The sequence below is a fragment of the Cervus canadensis genome, chromosome 19 (assembly GCF_019320065.1).
Source record: "Cervus canadensis isolate Bull #8, Minnesota chromosome 19, ASM1932006v1, whole genome shotgun sequence".
Classification (NCBI taxonomy): Eukaryota; Metazoa; Chordata; class Mammalia; order Artiodactyla; family Cervidae; genus Cervus; species Cervus canadensis.
Window position 1 is genome coordinate 61,845,229 of NC_057404.1, and position 19,338 is coordinate 61,864,566.

Consider the following 19,338-nt stretch of genomic DNA (forward strand, 5'->3'; position numbering starts at 1 on the left):
ACCATCTGCAGTGATTTTGGAGCCCAAGAAAATAAAGTCATTGTTTTCATTGTTTCCCCATCTATTTGCCATGAAGTGATGGGACCAGATGCCATGATCTTCGTTTTCTGAATGTTGAGTTTTAAGCCAACTTTTTCACTCTCCTCTTTCACTTTCATCAAGAGGCTCTTTAATTCTTCTTCACTTTCTGCCATAAGGGTGGTGTCATCTGCGTATCTGAGTTTATTGATATTTCTCCCAGCAATCTTGATTCCAGCTTGTGCTTCATTCAGCCCGGCATTTCGCATGATGTACTCTGCATATAAGATAAATAAACAGGGAGACAATATACAGCCTTGACATACTCCTTTTCTGATTTGGAACTGTCTGTTGTTCCATGTCCAATTCTAACTGTTGCTTCCTGACCTGCATACAGGTTTCTCAAGAAGCAGGTCAGGTGGTCTGGTATTCCCATCTCTTTAAGAATATTCCACAGTTTGTTGTGATCCACACAGTCAAAGGCTTTGGCGTAGTCAATAAAGCAAAAGTAGATGTTTCTCTGGGGCTCCTTGGCTTTTTCAGTGACCCAGCGAATGTTGGCAATTTGATCTCTGGTTCTTCTGCCTTTTCTAAATCCAGCTTGAATATCTGGAAGTTCACAAGAACTTTATCTAGCTGGAGGTAGTAGAGGTAAACCAAAGGATAAGGTCAGAGAAACTCAGATAATGGGAAGGACTCAATCCACTGTAGCTCACTTTGAAGATGAAGGAAGGTAGGTGGCCTCTGGATACTGAAAGTAACCGCTAGCTAACAGAGCAAAGACCTTAGTCTTAAAGCCACGAGGAACTCGATTCTGCTGATAACCTGAATGACCTTGGAAAGGAACATTTCCTAGAGCAACCTAGAAACTAGCTAGTCAGCACTTTGATTTTGACCTTGTGAAACCAGAACAGAGGAACCAGTAGGACCAACCAGACTTCTGACCTACAGAACTGTGAGATAATATCTTTGTGTTGTTAAATTGTTGTTAAGCTCCTAAACTCGTGGCAATTTGTTATAGCAGCAACAGAAAACTAATACAGTAGGTGTTAGCTGGAATTTCTCTGCCTTTAAGGTCAAGATAAGCCTGGAGTCCTCTTGTTTATGGTGACAAGGACAAATCACAAATTGTCAGGTTTATAAGGACAGATCTCTTGTCCTCACCAAGATTTCTGCAGGGCCTCAGGTCACGGAGGATAATGTATACTGTCGTGATTTTCTCTTGTTCAGACTTCCTGTTTCTACTGGAGAGTCTTGTAAAATTCTTGTGCAGTTGAGCTTGGTCACCTGCCTTCTTCTATTGTGACGAAAAGAATATGCTGGTCTGGTCTGCTGGAAAATGCGATGTTAGCTTACTTTAGCTGCGGCAGCCAAGGTCATTGTATATCAGGTGACAGCCAGCCTATCCTCAGATACCTTGTGAGCACGACTAGGAAAGATCAGTAGAACTGCCTGATTCCCACTTGTGCAAATAGTAAAATACTTATTTTATGTCACTGAGGTTTTGTGATTATTTGTTACATATTATTATTATGGTTTTATTAGATACCTCACACTTACCTGAGGGAGTTTTGTTCCCTTGGTAGTACATCCTTTTTTACTCTTTCTCCTCCTCCTATGCCTGAACCATACCATTTCCAGCCTCGTTTTGGTATGTTTTATCTCTGTCTGTCTCCCATTTTTTCCTGTTGATATAAATTTCTTAGTTTTAAAATAATAGCTTCTTTCAACAGTCTGTTATCAGAGGCAAACTTCTTGTGTGGTAGTCTTCTAGGGAGTTAGATAAGAGGATTCTTTCATAAGGAGTGAATCGTAGCAGAAGGTTAATTCTGCGGATGTCCTGAATGATGTCCTTGGGGGTCTGAGTGACCACAGAGTTGTCAGGGAACCAGAACAGTCTCCAAAAGGGAAGAGTAATATCTCTGATCATGGTTTCTTAGATTAGAGAACATGATTCAAGTTCAAGGGTATTCAAGGGGTCTTAACACCTGTCTTTCTGACATCCAGCCCCAAATTACCTTGTATTGTTACCTTAAATCTGTATGTCACATGTCCTCAACAAAATTGTAAAGCTTTTGAATGTAGGCTTTGCTTTCTATGTTTTTGAAATCATGACATGTTGTCCACTGTGCCCTGCATATAGTGGGCCTTAAGTCAGTGTACATTACTAATGATAAAGAAAAATTAGACGCTAAAAGAAGAAGAGAGACTTTGTGAGGAATATCTCTGATTAGTTTCACCATCTCTAAATTTTTAAAAATCTTAATCTGGGAAGATATTCTAGATTTAAGAAAAAAAAAGTCAAGTTTAAAATTGAATTCTTAGAAGAGAGAAATAAGTGTTAAATTGAATCACAGATTACAAAGAGGAGGTTTTGAAATTACCAAAATCAAGAAGTGCAGATCCAACAGCTATCTATTGATTACTAAGTTGCTGAAGATTATAATTCATTGACATAAGCACTGGCTCCGTATGTCTAAGACAGGAAGCTTTTGGAAGGCAGCTGCTGATGTGAAAGTCATTGCTTAATGTTAAATTTTCTTGTAATAACTCCTTGGCAGAATCCTACTAGCAATTATAATACAAAGCAAAATATGTTGCAACAATATGTGTGAAAATATCAAATCCAAAATTCATTTTATATAGAACACTCATCCTTTGCCTTATACTTGAAATTTCCACTGATTCTTACATTCATTTAAAATTTACATTATTTCCCCAGACTATTAATAAAGATTAGCTATAGTTTGAGAAAGGAGTGTTAGTTGCTCAGTCATGTCCCACTCTTTGCGACCCCATGGACTGTAGCCCACCAGGCTCCTCTGTCCTTGGGATTCTCCAGGCAAGAATACTGGAGTGGGTACCCATTCCCTTCTGCAGGGGATCTTCCTGACCCAGGGATTGAACTCTGATCTCCTGCATTCTAGACAGATTCATTCCCACCTTAGCCATAGGAGAAGCCCTATAGATTCAGCCCTACTTTAAAAAATGACGCTTTTCCTTAATACAAAAGTAATATATACTGAAAATAGTAGTCCAGATACTATGCTTTAAATTCCTAACACCTACATACACAAGTTTGATGTTTGCCATTTTTAGATGATAAGCATAACACCGTGACCTTGGATGGCATCACTGACTCAATGGACATGTGAAAGTGAAAGTTGCTCAGTCGTGTCCGACTCTTTGCAACCCCAAGGACTGTATAGTCCATGGAATTCTCTAGGCCAGAATACTGGAGTGGGTAGCCTTTCCCTTCTCCAGGGGATTTTCCCAACCCAGGGATCGAACCCAGGTCTCCTGCATTGCAGGCTGATTCTTCACCAGCTGAGCCACAAGGGAAGAATTTGAGCAAACTAGGGGAGATAGTGAAGGACAGGGAAGCCTGGGTGCTGCAGTCTATGGGATTGCAAACAGTTGGACATGACAGCAACAATTGACCTTAATCAAATGGCAATATAATGGCCTCTGAATAGATAAACAAAACATTTGATTGAGAGTCCAAATAGCTATTGAGGTGTGTGTCTAAACCAAAAAATAAAGAAGAGGGATGCACACTTGCCTTTAAACTCTCAATCTTATCAGCTTAACTGTTTGTGTTCATGTATGGTTCTTGTGATACCAACTATGAAAGATTCAACATGGTTGCAAATTGATTTCAGCTCTTCCCGTTGAGGAAAGTTCCTCTCTGGGAATTTTAGATAGTTTTATTGACTTGCTTAACTGATAGAACATGATAAAGAATACTTTCTGGGACTTTTGAGGCTAGATCCTAAGAAGCTCTGTAACTGTTATGCAGTCCTACAGAGCACCCTCTGGAACCTCTGAGCTGCCACCTAAGAAGTTTGCCTCAGCCGAGTCTGCCATGCTGCAGGAGTGCTCCAGCTGACAGTCCCAGCTAGCCCTGCTTCCAGCCATAGCTTCCAGGATGTCAGACACGTAAGTGAAGCTGGCTTGAACTCTTCAAAGCAGAGTATTAGCTAGCTGACTATCACTGAGTACCTCAGTCAACGCTATGAGGAGTAGAACCCTCACCTGACTGAAGTCGTCTTAAATTCTTGGTCCATAAAATTGACAGTTATATGTAAGTGACTGTGTTCTTAAGTCACCTAGTTTGGGAAAGTGTCTCACTTCTCTATTCCTGAATGGCAAATAATCCCTGTACTTAGTGACTTAAAATGACAGCAACCATTATCTTTCTGTGTCTGTTTGGGTCAGGAAGTTGAAAGGCCACAGCTGGACTGACTTCTCACTGCTCTACAATGTCTGAACTGGGAATACTTGAAAGCCGGGAGTGACTTGATGGCTGAGGGCTTGAGTCATATGAAAACTTATGCTTTTGGTGGTTGATTTGGACTGTTAGCCAGGACCTCAGCTGATCTGTTGACTGGCATCTGTGTAGCTTTGTGATCTTTCCATGAGGTCTCTTCACGTGGGCTGGTTTGGGCTTCCTCAGAGCTTGGTACCAGGTTCCAAGTGAGTGAATGCTCTGTTGTCTCTATGTCTTAGTTTTGTAAATCACGCATGTTCTTTTTGATGTAGTCATAGGCTGTCTAGATCAAGGGGAGGAAAGACAAATCTCAGGTGACCAAGGCCTCAGGTTTGTTTTTGTTTGTCTGTTTGTTTTGCATGGGTTTTGCAAGGATTTCTTGGGCACAAGGCTTTCAGTGGTAAAACCAGACAAATTCCAGGCAAACCAGGATGAATTGGTCACCCTACTAAACCTCCTGTTCTGGAGGAGTATCAGAGTCACATTTTATTAAAAGTGGGAGACAGCGTTGGAGCCATCTTTGAAAAATAAATCCTCCCACAGGTGTTTTATTTATTCCAGAATGTATAGTTGGAACACCAGTTGATATTGCTAGGGGAATGAACCGTTCATCAGAGTACAAATTCTGTGAGAACAGAGATTTTTCTTCTGTTGTCTATCAGTGAGTTTCAGGATTTAGTATAGTGATTGGCACAAAGTCATTGTCAATAAATTTTTATGGAATGACTGAATGGATAAATGTTAAGTTCTGTAACATTCCATTGCATAAAATCCAGGTAATATATGACTTTACCACACTTTTCTTGCTTGCTAGTAACCAGAGGAGAAATTATTTAAATTTTTTTTTTTTAACGAAATAACAACCTTTCAGGGCAGTAGAAAGTAGAAAGCTAATCAAAACCAATGGACTTTAGAGACTATCACTTCATCCTATGAGACCAGCCTCTGAGTTCTCTCCCTTAAGTATGCTTCACAGGCAGAATCTTGGATGACTGTAGCAGGGATGTAGCAAGATGAAAAGGTGCAAAGGTTCCTTATATTTGTCTGACACGCAGGGTATTTCTGTTGTGATAGGGTCCTTTTGGTCAAAAGTCATACCCTTTCTCTCATTTAAGCAAGTGGTGGTTAAGAATATTACTTTTGCTTTGGAAAACCCGTAAGTTGGAGAAGGGTGAATAGGGAAGATTCTATAGTAAGAACCTAAGGCTTTGGGAGAGGAAGAGATGTTAAGAAAAATTAAGGGAGAAGGTCCATACTTTAAATCAGATTCCTTTAAAGGATGTAACATGAACCGATGTAGAAAATTGGAAGACCATTTTGGCAGCTGGCTATGCTCTGTGTTCATTTTCTCATCCTTCACATCAAGGGATTTGTTAATACTTTCCAGAGTTTAAACATGGGGTTACATTATTTAACAACTCCAAAATTTTAATAAATTGTTTTTCATTTATTTTTGTTAGTTGGAGGCTAATTACTTGACATTATTGTAGTGGTTTTTGCCGTACATTGACATGAGTCAACCATGGTTTTACATGTGTTCCCCATCCTGATAAATAGCATGTTTCTGACAGAAGGACATTGATCTCAAAGAATGAAGACCTCTTTTGGGAAAAAATGGGAAATGTGATGGGATGATAGGATCCATGTAGAGAATGGAAGAGTTCAGATGTCAGACAAAGGGAATTTTTTTCATACTGCAGAAGAGTGACTTTTCCTTTTCCTATTTTTGCCTTGACATGTCAGTGCCCTAAATTATTTCCACACATTCTCCATAATTGTAAGTTTCTTAATCTTAAAGTTTGTAAAATAGATTTTAAAGATTTATCATTCTTCACATTGATGCTAAAATAAAAGACTAGATATTATATTTATAAAACAAGATTAATTTCCATAGAGAAATTCTATAATATGTCACATCATTCCATAAAAACCATACAATTTACTGAGACAACTTGTTACAGTATCAAATAACTTTGGTATAAATTATTGATAAATGACACAAATGATTCTGATTTAGTTACCAAAATGAATTACATACACTTGAAAATAAGCCTCTTTATTAATTCCTGGCTATTTAAAAACTATTTTAAATTTGGAGTTGTTATAATGTAACCTCCTGCTTCAACTTTGGACACTATTAATAAATTCCCTGTTCTGAAAGATGAGGAAATGAACACATAATGTAGCCAGCTGCCAACATGGCCTCCAATGATTCTCACTCCCTTGCATTTCCACACTTGTTTAGTTCCCTCTCTCACTGAATAAGACATATGTGACTCAGAAATTGTGTGAGGTAATGGATGTTAGCTTTTTTCAGCAGTTAAGTTTTGAGGTAATTTAATACATAGCAGTAGGTAACTGGTTCACATATATAATTCCCACTTTCCCACTCATCTGTTTCCACTTTCCTCAGCGTCCGTTATTTGCATGACTTCCGTTTTCTTGTTCGCTTGGCCAGAAAGAGCTAAATTCTGTCCGCTGGCAGCTGTCCTGTTATGAGATGCTCAGATAGCTTCTTGATAACGGACCAGAAAAGTGGAAATTTTCTGGGTGTAGCTTCTCTCTCCTCCTTCGGGTGCTTATATAGCACAAGAGTCTCTGTCCTGTTCGTTCTCAGTGCCTTCAGATAATTGCTTTCTGTAGGGTTTTACAGTTGTTTTCTGAGGAGATTGCCTGCTAGGGTCTTACTCTATTAATAAGACAATCAGAAATTCCTCCCTTATTTTTAAAAAATTTGTTCTTTGTTTCAACTGGGCTTTGAATGAAATAATTGTTGATAGCTGCTTTTTCATCCAACCTTTCTAACCAGAAGTTCTTCCAATTTGGTTTCTTTTAGTAAAAGACAAAAACATACTTGGTTTACAATTCTGTCTTACTCTTTGTAACTCTCTGATTGCAAACCCAAGCACTGAAATATAGGGTAGATTTTGTTGAACCCTTATTTAAAAGCACAGACTTTCTGTTATCATGTATTTCAAACTCTATCTCCAGGAACCAGTGAGAAGTTTAATAATCAGGGAGAACTAGGCAACTTGACAACTGGGTGACATTGGGTAAGTTGTTGGGTCACTGTGTGCCTCAGTTTGTGAATTTGGGACAAAAGTATCTATCAAAAGTATGGTGTCAAGGATTAAATGTGGTGATAAATATAAAGTCCCAATAAAGAGTAGGTAATAAGAAAATGTTGATGGTTTGTTTAACTCTTGATTTTACATTTTTCTCACTCCTAAATTAAATTAGGACTCTTAATTATTTTTAATCGTTCCCTATTTTTTTTTCCAATATGCCATTTTCTTTATAAGTTTCTACCCTGGTGGCTCAGAGGTTAAAGTGTCTGCCTGCAATGCAGAAGACCTGGGTTCAATCCCTGGGTCGAGAAGATCCCCTGGAGAAGGAAATGGAAACCCACTCCAGTATTCTTGCCTGGAGAATCCCATGGATGGAGGAGCCTGGTGGGCTACAGTCTATGGGATTGCAGAGTCGGACACGACTGAGCGACTTCACTTTCACTTTCATGATTATTTGAGACTCTAGTTTATACTTCTCATTATGTTTTAAGTGTTTCAAGAGACAGCTTTTGCTTATTTGTAGTGCCTTGTATAGATTAAAAGTATTCAGTGAGAATCTGCAGAATTTATTTTCTTGAGTTGCCATTTCATCATCATTATAGCAGTTTCCTTGTGAGATATTATAAAACCCAATATCTGTTCTTAAAATGCATGAAACACTCTTAGTAACACTGATTTTCCCTTTTTTTCAGTGTTTAAAAATAAACCTAAAGATTTGACTTAAAATTTTCAAATTCAAAAGCACACACTAATCAGTTTGATCCAGGATCCATAATGGCAAATGTCTCTCCATCTTAACTTCAAATGTTTAGGGAGATTTATAATCAAGGACTAAAGATGTCAACAAAACACTTCTCTGTCTTTAGTCAAATATTTTTAACAGTTGACTAGATGGTATGACTATACATCCACGTTTTGCTTTTGTTTTTTTTCGGATACACTTGAATTTGTGTACAAGCATGTTGTCTTTCTCTCCCTTCAGTACGTGGGTGGGAGCTCTTGTTTTTGTTTGCCTAGCATAAAACATGCCCCACCATCACATCATAGGAATGGATAAATGACCTCATCAATGCCAACAAAATGATTCTTCACTTTAAAAATATGAATCTCTAGTGGATACGCACAAGAAAGAAAGTAGCTAAAACGGAGTAATTTATGACAGTGTGACTCTGATTAAGACTTCATAAACACCTTCTACTAAGGTCCCCTCTTATTTTTTTTCAAGATTTCCTTTTTGATGAGGACCATTTTTTAAAGTCTTTATTGTTACAATATTATTTCTGTTTTATGTTTTGGTTTTTTGACCTTGCATCGTGCGGGATCTTAGCTCCCCAACCAGAGACTGAACCCATACCCCCTGCATTAGAAAACAAAGTCTTAACCATTGTACCACCAGGAAAATCCCCCCTCTTCTTGAAGTTTGTTGAGCTCTACCTCTGGTATAGTGAGATAAGATTCTTTCCTTTTCTTTTGTTGTGTGGGAGGGGGAGCATAAGTTAATCAGAATTTTTTTTTTTCTTTTGAACGATAAAAAAGTACAGAATATATCTTTTTGGAATTGCTTTATATACTCTTGGACACAAAGAAAATATCATAATAGTAATTATTTTTGATTCTCTACTTGAAGCAAAGTCCTGTTCTTCTTTTCCCCTTTTCCATTTCATGTTCCTGTGAGAGAAATTAAACCAATTGCTCAAAGACCATTGTAGAAAAGGCTTTAACTATCACTGCTCTAAAACAGAAACCCAAAGAAAGAAGAGGACTAGAGAGAAATCACAGTCTGGATATTAGGTGATACTGGTGTTTGAAGGAAAATGTTCAGGTACTGTGTCGGGAAGCAGAATGCTCAGTGTAGGCCTTCTATGACTAAATGCTCTGTAAACAGCTGTGACTAAACACATAGTATGGATTTCTGAAAGTTAAATGACTTCAGGAAAATTCTGCTTGCTTTTGAGGGCATCAGTGTACAGTTTCTTTTTGTGATTTGTCAAGCTATTTATAAGTTTTTTTTTGTTTGTTTGTTTGTTTTCAGTGGGTTTTGTCATACATTGACATGAATCAGCAATAGATTTACACGTATTCCCCATCCCGATCCCCCCTCCCACCTCCCTCTCCACCCGATTCCTCTGGGTCTTCCCAGTGCACCAGGTTCGAGCACTTGTCTCATGCATCCCACCTGGGCTGGTGATCTGTTTCACCATAGATAGTATACATGCTGTTCTTTTGAAACATCCCACCCTCACCTTCTCCCACAGAGTTCAAAAGTCTGTTCTGTACTTCTGTGTCTCTTTTTCTGTTTTGCATATAGGGTTGTCGTTACCATCTTTCTCAATTCCATATATATATGTTAGTATGCTGTAATGTTCTTTATCTTTCTGGCTTACTTCACTCTGTATAATGGGCTCCAGTTTCATCCATCTCATTAGAACTGATTCAAATGAATTCTTTTTAACGGCTGAGTAATATTCCATGGTGTATATGTACCACAGCTTCCTTATCCATTCATCTGCTGATGGGCATCTAGGTTGCTTCCATGTCCTGGCTATTATAAACAGCCTATAGCGTAAGGGAAAGTGTTTCTATGTAGGTATTCTATCCTTAACTTAAAACCCATTTGTGGATTTCGAACAGTCTATAATGCATAGATCTGTTGCTCTCCTTTACTCCTTTCACTGTCCCCTCCTATATTGTGCGTGCTGTCTTCATTCATAGTTTATGTGCAAAATTAAGGCTACGGAGGCCCCTGAACTCCCACTTAACATGTTGTCTTTACTGCTGAAAACCTTTACACCTTCATAAGTAGTGCTTAGTTGCTAGAGCCTCTCTATGTGTTAGTTCGTAGCTTCTCATAGAAGCTTAAGAAGTGAGTCTTATGAAAGCTTCCACTGCTGGAACTATATTGATGCAAACAGAATTGACAGAGTTCAGTTATTAAGTCTCCTTTAGAACACATTGATAACTGTCAGAAAGTTTTTGGTGAGGTGATGTTCAGCTTTTTCCCCCTGACCTCATTACTGAATTTGGAGAAGGCAATGGCACCCCACTCCAGTACTCTTGCCTGGAAATCCCCATGGACGGAGGAGCCTGGTAGGCTGCAATCCATGGGGTCGCTACGAGTCGGACAGGACTGAGTGACTTCACTTTCACTCCAGTGTTCTTGCCTGGAGAATCCCAGGGACAGGGGAGCCTGGTGGGCTGCCGTCTATGGGGTCCCACAGAGTCGGACATGACTGAAGCCACTTAGCAGCAGCAGCATTACTGAATTATAGTGAATGCAAATCTTAAACTAAATTATTGAACAGATATAGATTACCACGTGTGAACAAAACTGTATATACAGCATTTTCTGTCAGTTTGATTATGTTCCTGCTCTCTTTTTTAGGTGTCCTAATGGCAACCCACTCCAGTATTCTTGCCTGGAGAGTTCCATGGACAGAGGAGCCTGGTAGGCTGCAGCCCATGGGGTCACGACTGAGTGACTAACACTCTCACTTTCAAGACCATCTTCAATAAAGCATTTCAGTTCAGTTCAGCTCAGTTGCTCAGTCGTGTCCGACTCTTTGCGACCAGGGACTGCAGCACACCTGGCTTCCCTCCATCACCAACTCCTGGAGCTTACTCAAACTCATGTCTATCGAGTTGGTGATGCCATCCAACCATCTCATCCCCTGTTATCCCCTTCTCCTCCTGCCTTCAATCTTCCCCATCATCAGGGTCTTTTCAAATGAGTCATTTGCTTAAAACAGTTGCAAGAATGTGCCGAAGGTAGGATTTGGCTGATTTTATATCTGATGAAAGGAAAACAGAATTCTTCACTCTAGGGTCTGGATCCCAGAGCAATTAATAACTAAGCCTTAAGCTCTGTATCCCAAGATTCAGGTACTAGGGCTTCCTAGATTACTATACTTTTATGCAAGTGCAGGAGTGTCTTAAAACTTTAGGTAACCCACATGTCTGGAATACCACTATTGTTACCATTGAAAACACATTTTTAATATCTATCATGCTGACAACACAAGGATTCATTTCACAAATGAGACCCTGCTTTGTTACTCATTATTTTAATCATTAAAAATCTAGTATTGGTCACAAAGAAAGAAAGCTGAAGTTTGTAGAATAGCTGTCTCTAAAGTGTGATCTTTCTCATATAATGCTAGGTGACTATCCCTGGAATGTGAATTTTCAATTAGATAATTGATTAAATTTAAGGTGTAATTGGGCTTCCCTCATAGCTCAGTTGGTAAATCATCTGCCTGCAATGCAGGAGACCTGGGTTCGATTCCTGGGTTGGGAAGATCCCCTGGAGAAGGAAATGGCAACCCACTCCAGTATTCTTGCCTGGAGAATCCCATGGACAGAGGAGCCTGGCAGGCTACAGGCCACGGAATCACAAGAGTTGGATATGACTTAGTGGCTAAACCACCACCAAGGTATAATTGAAGCTAAATAACACATATTATATATTATTTCTGTTTAAATACTTTAATGCAAATTTAAGATGTTTTGTTATTCTGAAATTTTCAGGGATTATAAATGTTCATGGTTTTAGAAGTTCAGGCTCAGGAATTCTGTGATTCAAATATTAGTTAAGTTTAAGCAATATCAATAATTAAATATAGTTTTGTATCAGAGTTGGAAAGCAAAACGACTGTGAAATAGTAGCTCCAGAATTTCTGAGTCTATTTGGTCTAACTGTTTGGTCTGAGTATATTTGAAAGGAGAGTCTAGTAATGAATTTACTAGACTTCGTATTTACATAACAAGGTCACTGTTTTATGTTTGTTTGGATGGCTTTGAATCTGAGATTATGTAGGACCCTGCTTGGATATTTTCACTGGGCAGACTTATGCAATATAACTTTCAAAAGTTGAGATGGCATATATTTTTAATAATTCATTTGTAATGTATGTGAGGCATTTATGCTTAAATTTTAAAATTTTGAATGTTTGATTATTCTGATCTATAAGAGAGACAAAATTATCTAGTGGATGGGAAGCTTTACTGCAGAATTTGATTTGAGTTTCACAAATGACAATAAAATAGTAGAAGTTCCTTTTCTATAATATTAAGCATTAGTATATACTTCCAGGGTCTAAACATAATGGCAGGTCTAACAAGAAACAGGTTTATGGTCTAAAAAAAGGTATCATTTTATCTTCATTATACTTGTTTTCCTAAGAAATAGTTATTGTATTATGCTCCAGTTTACTAAATTTGTGTTGCATCATGCATATAGTTTCATGGACCAATTGCAATTTTTAATGTGATTCTTGAAAATTATTCACAAAGGTGCTTTAACCACTCTAAGACCTCACTTTTTCATTTGTAAAACTATGATTCTCTCCTTAAAAGGAAATTATATTTCTAAATCATATGATGATTAAGGAATCTGTATAAAATTTGTGAGTGATTCCTTATAATAAAAATTATGGTGAAATTTTTAAAGAGATGATTTTCAATTAGTATGAACTATTTTTTCCTCTGCCCTAAAATCTTACTCTTTACAGTTCTTCAGAAACTGGAGTCATTTATTCTGTGGTCTTTAAAGTCTCTAATCTGAAAAGCTATTCTGTGTTTCAGAAAGGCTTAAAGCTATTATGTGGTCCCTCAACTTAGGCAGAGAATGGCTTTTGGGATCACGAATGGATGAGAGTCAATAAGATCATTCTGAGAGAGAAAAGATAATGAGAAAAGGATAGGGTAGAAGAAAGAGCCCTGAGGAATAACAACATTAGGAAAAGTGAAAAGTACGGGCAAAGGAAAATTTGAATATTTTCATCAATTGACATCGTATGTGCTAGGAAAGATGAGTAAGTGGTCAAGTGTATCAAACACTGTTTTACATTTCTGGTGAGGTTGTAGAGGGTTTAAAAGACCACTGATTTCACCATATAGGTGAGAATGGATAAACTAAAAATTAGTGTTTGTATTTTAAGCTATCAAAAAGTTGTAGAGTCAAGTAAGTCTAAATAAATTCCAAACATAGACAGACCTTCTCTGTCTTTGACAAGTCAGTGCCAGCTTGCATTTCTGGGTTAGTCTGTGAATTGCTAGCAAATGTAATAGGCTTGTCATGGTCAAAGAAAAACTGTGAGGACAAGGGTAAAACAGCCACACTGGGGTGGACATGTTACATCTGAATCTGAAGGAGAATTCCACTCTCCCCGGTTCTCCTCTGTGGGAATTTTACTGAATAAGCTCAGTTTTGCTGTGAACTTAAAACTGCCCTAGAAAACAAAGTTTATTAATTTAAGAGAAGTGACATGCAGAATTAATTGGATTGGATTTACACCAGGGTAACTGAAACAGAAGAAAGCATTAGTAACAGATCAATAGAAATAATCTAAAGCATGTAGGATAAGACAACTAAAAAATTACTGAATAGAAAAGCAAGATCTGGGAGGAAAATATAACCTGGCCTAGTGTGCATGTAATTTATGTCCCAAGAAAGAAGGAGAATGGGCAGGAAAATAAAATATGAAGAGAAAATAGCCTAGACGTTTTCAAAGCTGATGAAAGTCTCACACCCCAGAATTAAGAAGCCTGCTGAATACCAGGCAGGATAAACACAAAGAAAATCTTGCCAAGGTAAATCATAGTCAAGCTGTTGAAAACTAAAGATAAAGAGAAAAACCCTAGAAATAGTCCTGATTAAGAAAGATGGATGATTGACTAAATACACAGAAGCTAGAGAAATGGAATAACATCTTTTAAATGCTAAAAGGATGTCAATTCACAATTCTTTACCTAATAAAAATATCTACTACAATTAAAATGAAGTAAAAATGGCTTCAGAAAAATTACGAGGTTATTCTTCACTAGCAGACATGCCTGAACAGTAGGTTAAAGAAGTTTTTTTTAGAATGAAGAGAATTTTCCCAGTTGGAAAGTTGGATATTTAGTAAGAAAACAAAGAACACAGAAAAGGATGAACACGTGGATAAATATAAAAATGAAAGTCATAAATCAGTTATATCAATAATTATATAAATATTGATAGATTATAATTATAATTTTATAATTATACAAATATCGAGGCTTAGTTTCTCCATAGCATGTGGAATCTTCTTAGACCAGGGATCAAACTGCTGTCCCCTGCATTGGCAGGTGCATTCTTATCAACTGCACTACCAGGGAAGTCCTCTGCATCGTAATTTTTAATGGCTTAATGTCAGGTTGCTTATAAAACAAGACCCAATTATAAATTGTATTACTGGGTCTTGCTTTTAAGTCCAAGCTGACATTTTCTGCATTTTGCAGTTTATTCCGTCAATAAACTGACTGAACTGAACTGTAATGTTTAAACATACACATACCTTTGACTTGTTAGTTCCCTTTGTGACTCAGACAGTAAAGCGTCTGCCTACAGTGCCTACAATGCAGGAGACCCGGGTTCAATCCCTGGGTCGGGAAGACCTCCTGGAGAAGGAAATGGCAATCCACTCCAGTATTCTTGCCTGGAAAATCCCATGGATGGTGGAACCTGGTAGGCACCAGGCCATGGGGTCGCAGAGTCAAACACGACTGAGCGACTTCAGTTTCACCTTTGACTTTGCAAGTGTACATCTAGGTATATCCCCACCCCATCCCCCAAATTAGTTCACAAGTTCACAAAAAGTTTTGTATAAAAAGAACACTTACATTAGTTTTGTTCCAGTAGAGCATCAGGCAAAGCACGGAAGTTGAGAATATAATGATTTCAGTAGAAAGGGTGATTAAATTGACGCTAGCGGTAAAGAGTCCTGACAATGCAGGAGATGGAGGAGACGCAGGTTTGATCTTTGGGTCAGGAAGATCCCCTGGAGGAGGGCATGGCAACCCATTCCAGTATTGTTGCCCAGAGAATCCCATGGACAGAGGATCCTAGTGGGCTAAAGTCCATGGGGTCACAAAGAGTTGGACATGACTGAAGTGACTCAGCATGCCATCTGAGAAAGAAGCGCCCTTGGAACTGAAGTTTGTCCACCTTTGGCCCGACAGTGGAACCACTTCCTTTAACAATGTGAACTGCAAGTACAGCTCAGATAGCCCTCTGGTCTCCAAGGATCTGAGAGCAAGCACTGACTCAAGAGAAAAGGCTGACATTGTGGGAAGAACAGGAACTGGAAAAAGTTCCCTCACCCCTGCCTCTTCTAGATAGTCAGAACACAGTGGTACAATTCTGATTGATAACAATTCAACAACCCAAATCGGACTTCACAATTTAAGGAAGAAAATGTCAGACTACAAACAACTCATAAAAGACTGGAAATAACCCAAAAGTTCATCAACAGGAAATGTGAAAACAAATTGTAGTTAATTTCATATAATGAGACACTGTGGGCGTAGTGAAAGTAGTAATAAACCACAGACACAATCACATTAGCGAATCTTTGAAATATTATTTGTGTGAAAAAAGCTAAACACAAAGAATACATACCATATGACTTCATTAAAAAAAATCATTGGAGTATCAGTTCAGTTCGGTCGCTCAGTTGTGTCTGATTCTTTGCAACCCCATGGACTGCAGCGTGCCAGTTTCCCTGTCCATCACCAACTCTCAGAGCTTACTCATACTCATGTGCATTGAGCTGGTGATGTCATCCAACCATCTCATCCTCTGTCATCCTCTTCTCCTCTCACCCTCAATCTTTCCCAGCATCAGGATATTTTCAAATGAGTTCTTTGCATCACATGGCCAAAGTATTGGAGCTTCAGCTTCAGCATCAGTCCTTCCAATGAATATTCAGGACTGATTTCCTTTAGGATGGACTGGTTGGATCTCCTTACAGTCCAAGGGAGTCTTAAGAGTCTTCTCCAACACCACAGTTTCAAAAGCATCAGTTCTTTGGCACTCAGCTTTCTTTTTTTTTTTTAAACGCCAAACAGGGACTCTTATTTATTCTGGTTTCTTAAAAATAAAACCTCAAGGGCAAAAATACTACCTTAAGAAGCATAAATATTCAGTGATTTAAGACTTTTGTAGACTTGATTATTTTAATAGTATCCACACAATCTCTTTTCATATCATTTACATATTCGGTATGACCCATAAAAATATTACATATTCTCATGTGTTCTATAAACAACTCTATCAGTCTAATTTGAAAGTAGATTTATGTACACCAATAAGATATGCAGGCATTCCTTGGGTGATATATACACAATAATCACATAAAACTGATTCTGATTTCCCAATACACTGTTGTCAATGTGTAGCTAGGGAAAAGCAAAACTGGTTATCAGGTCCAAATGAAGAAGACACCTCAACTCCTCTAGCACATTTCATTATTTACACATTTCACTGGGCAATTGCCATCCTTGACCAACCATGTAAGCTTCTTTCCATCAGAGGAAACTTTACAATTCTGCTAATATTGTGGAAAATCCTCTGTGGCTAGCTACTCAGATATCACAAGCAGGAGGAGCTTCAGTGGGACATTCATGGCTATATATGAATTACTACACGATTTACCAAAGCCTATATTTTTTGCCATTAATATTACCAAGTTGTAGTGGAGAAAGTCATTATCTTCTACGCTATAGCTTAGATGATGGTGTTGATCTTTCAAGCCTAACAAAATAATACTTTTATAAATCAAGTATAGTCTAGAAATGACACCAACTATTGAATTATAGATGTTCACCAGTTCACCAGTCGCTCAGTCATGGCCAACTCTTTGCGACCCCATGGACTGCAACATGCCAGGCTTCCCTGTCCATCACCAACTCCTGGAGCCTACTCAAACTCATGTCCATTGAGTTGGTGATGCCATCCAACCATCTCATCCTCTGCCATCCCCCTCTCCTCCCACCTTCAGTCTTTCCCAGCATCAGGGTCCCCTCCAATGAGTCGGCTCTTTGCATCAGGTGGCCAAAGTACCGGAGTTTCAGCTTCAGCATCAGTCCTTCCAATGAACATTCAGGACTGATTTCCTTTAGGATTGACAGGTTGGATCTCCTCACAGTCCAAGAGACTCTCAAGAGTCCTCTCCAACACCACAGTTCAAAAGCATCAATTCTTTGGTGCCCAGCTTTCTTGATAGTCCAACTCTCCCATCCATACATGACTACTGGAAAAGCCATAGCTTTGACTAGACGGACCTTTGTTGGCAAAGTCATGTCGCTGCTTTTTATGCTTTATGTGCTATCTAGGTCGGTCATAGCTTGTCTTCCAAGAAGCAGGGTGCTTTCCATTTCATGGCTGCAGTCACCATCTGCAGTGACTTTGGAGCCCCCAAAAATGAAGTATGTCACTGTTCCCACTGTTTCCCCATCTATTTGCCATGAAGTGATGGGACCAGATGCCATGATCTTCATTTCCTGAATGCTGAGTCTTTTTTTTTTTCTTTTTTTTTCTTTTTCATTGGTTCTCTCATGCAATCCTTTATAATAACCCTTCAAGGAAGGCACAGTCATTGCCATTTATAGATAAGGAACCTGTGGCATGTAATAGGAGAGTAATCAAGGCCAAGGTTTCACAGGATTAAATGGCAGTATTGGGATTTGAACTGGGATCGGCCTGATTCTTGAGCCTGCACTCTTACCACTTTTCAAGAATATTAAGTCAAGGTTCTGGCAAGTTTTGCATGTCGAGCTGTTCGGTCTGGATATTATCTTCTAGGCAGACCTTTTTCAAAACTTGTTCTATAAGATCACCTTGAGATTTTTTTTTTTTTTTTGACGTCATCAATTTGTGATAGTTTATTTATTTATTTATTTATTTATTTTTTAATTTTTATTAGTTGGAGGCTAATTACTTCACAACATTTCAGTGGGTTTTGTCATACATTGATATGAATCAGCCATAGATTTACACGTATTCCCCATCCCGATCCCCCCTCCCACCTCCCTCTCCACCCGATTCCTCTGGGTCTTCCCAGTGCACCAGGCCCGAGCACTTGTCTCATGCATCCCACCTGGGCTGGTGATCTGTTTCACCATAGATAGTATACATGCTGTTCTTTTGAAACATCCCACCCTCACCTTCTCCCACAGAGTTCAAAAGTCTGTTCTGTATTCTGTGTCTCTTTTTCTGTTTTGCATATAGGGTTATCGTTACCATCTTTCTAAATTCCATATATATGTGTTAGTATGCTGTAATGTTCTTTATCTTTCTGGCTTACTTCACTCTGTATAATGGGCTCCAGTTTCATCCATCTCATTAGAACTGTTCAAATGAATTCTTTTTAACGGCTGAGTAATATTCCATGGTGTATATGTACCACAGCTTCCTTATCCATTCATCTGCTGATGGGCATCTAGGTTGCTTCCATGTCCTGGCTATTATAAACAGTGCTGCGATGAACATTGGGGTGCACGTGTCTCTTTCAGATCTGGTTTCCTCAGTGTGTATGCCCAGAAGTGGGATTGCTGGGTCATATGGCAGTTCTATTTCCAGTTTTTTAAGGAATCTCCACACTGTTTTCCATAGTGGCTGTACTAGTTTGCATTCCCACCAACAGTGTAAGAGGGTTCCCTTTTCTCCACACCCTCTCCAGCATTTATTGCTTGTAGACTTTTGGATAGCAGCCATCCTGACTGGCGTGTAATGGTACCTCATTGTGGTTTTGATTTGCATTTCTCTGATAATGAGTGATGTTGAGCATCTTTTCATGTGTTTGTTAGCCATCTGTATGTCTTCTTTGGAGAAATGTCTGTTTAGTTCTTTGGCCATTTTTTGATTGTTGGTATATTTTTGAGATTAATCCTTTGTCTGTTTCTTCATTTGCTATTATTTTCTCCCAATCTGAGGGCTGTCTTTTCACCTACTTATAGTTTCCTTGCAAAGCTTTTAGTTTCATTAGGTCCCAAAAAGCTTTTAAGTTTCATTAGGTCCCATTTGTTTAGTTTTGCTTTTGTTTCCAATATTCTGGGAGGTGGGTCATAGAGGATCTTGCTGTGATTTATGTCAGAGAGTGTTTTGCCTATGTTCTCCTCTAGGAGTTTTATAGTTTCTGGTCTTACATTTAGATCTTTAATCCATTTTGAGTTTATTTTTGT

The 19,338-nt window shown here is 38.6% G+C and overlaps 1 protein-coding gene and 1 long non-coding RNA gene across 2 annotated transcripts in view; one reads left to right on the forward strand and one right to left on the reverse strand.

Annotated features, from left to right (window-relative positions):
- LOC122422380 (rho GTPase-activating protein 20-like) overlaps positions 1-19,338 on the reverse strand; it is a 480,282-nt gene that overhangs the window by 351,967 nt on the left and 108,977 nt on the right. The window lies entirely within an intron of this gene.
- LOC122422385 overlaps positions 1-19,338 on the forward strand; it is a 74,904-nt gene that overhangs the window by 30,878 nt on the left and 24,688 nt on the right. The window contains exon 2 of the long non-coding RNA XR_006263803.1: positions 3,818-3,957. This is a non-coding gene — a long non-coding RNA (uncharacterized LOC122422385). The remainder of the gene's footprint in view (positions 1-3,817; positions 3,958-19,338) is intronic.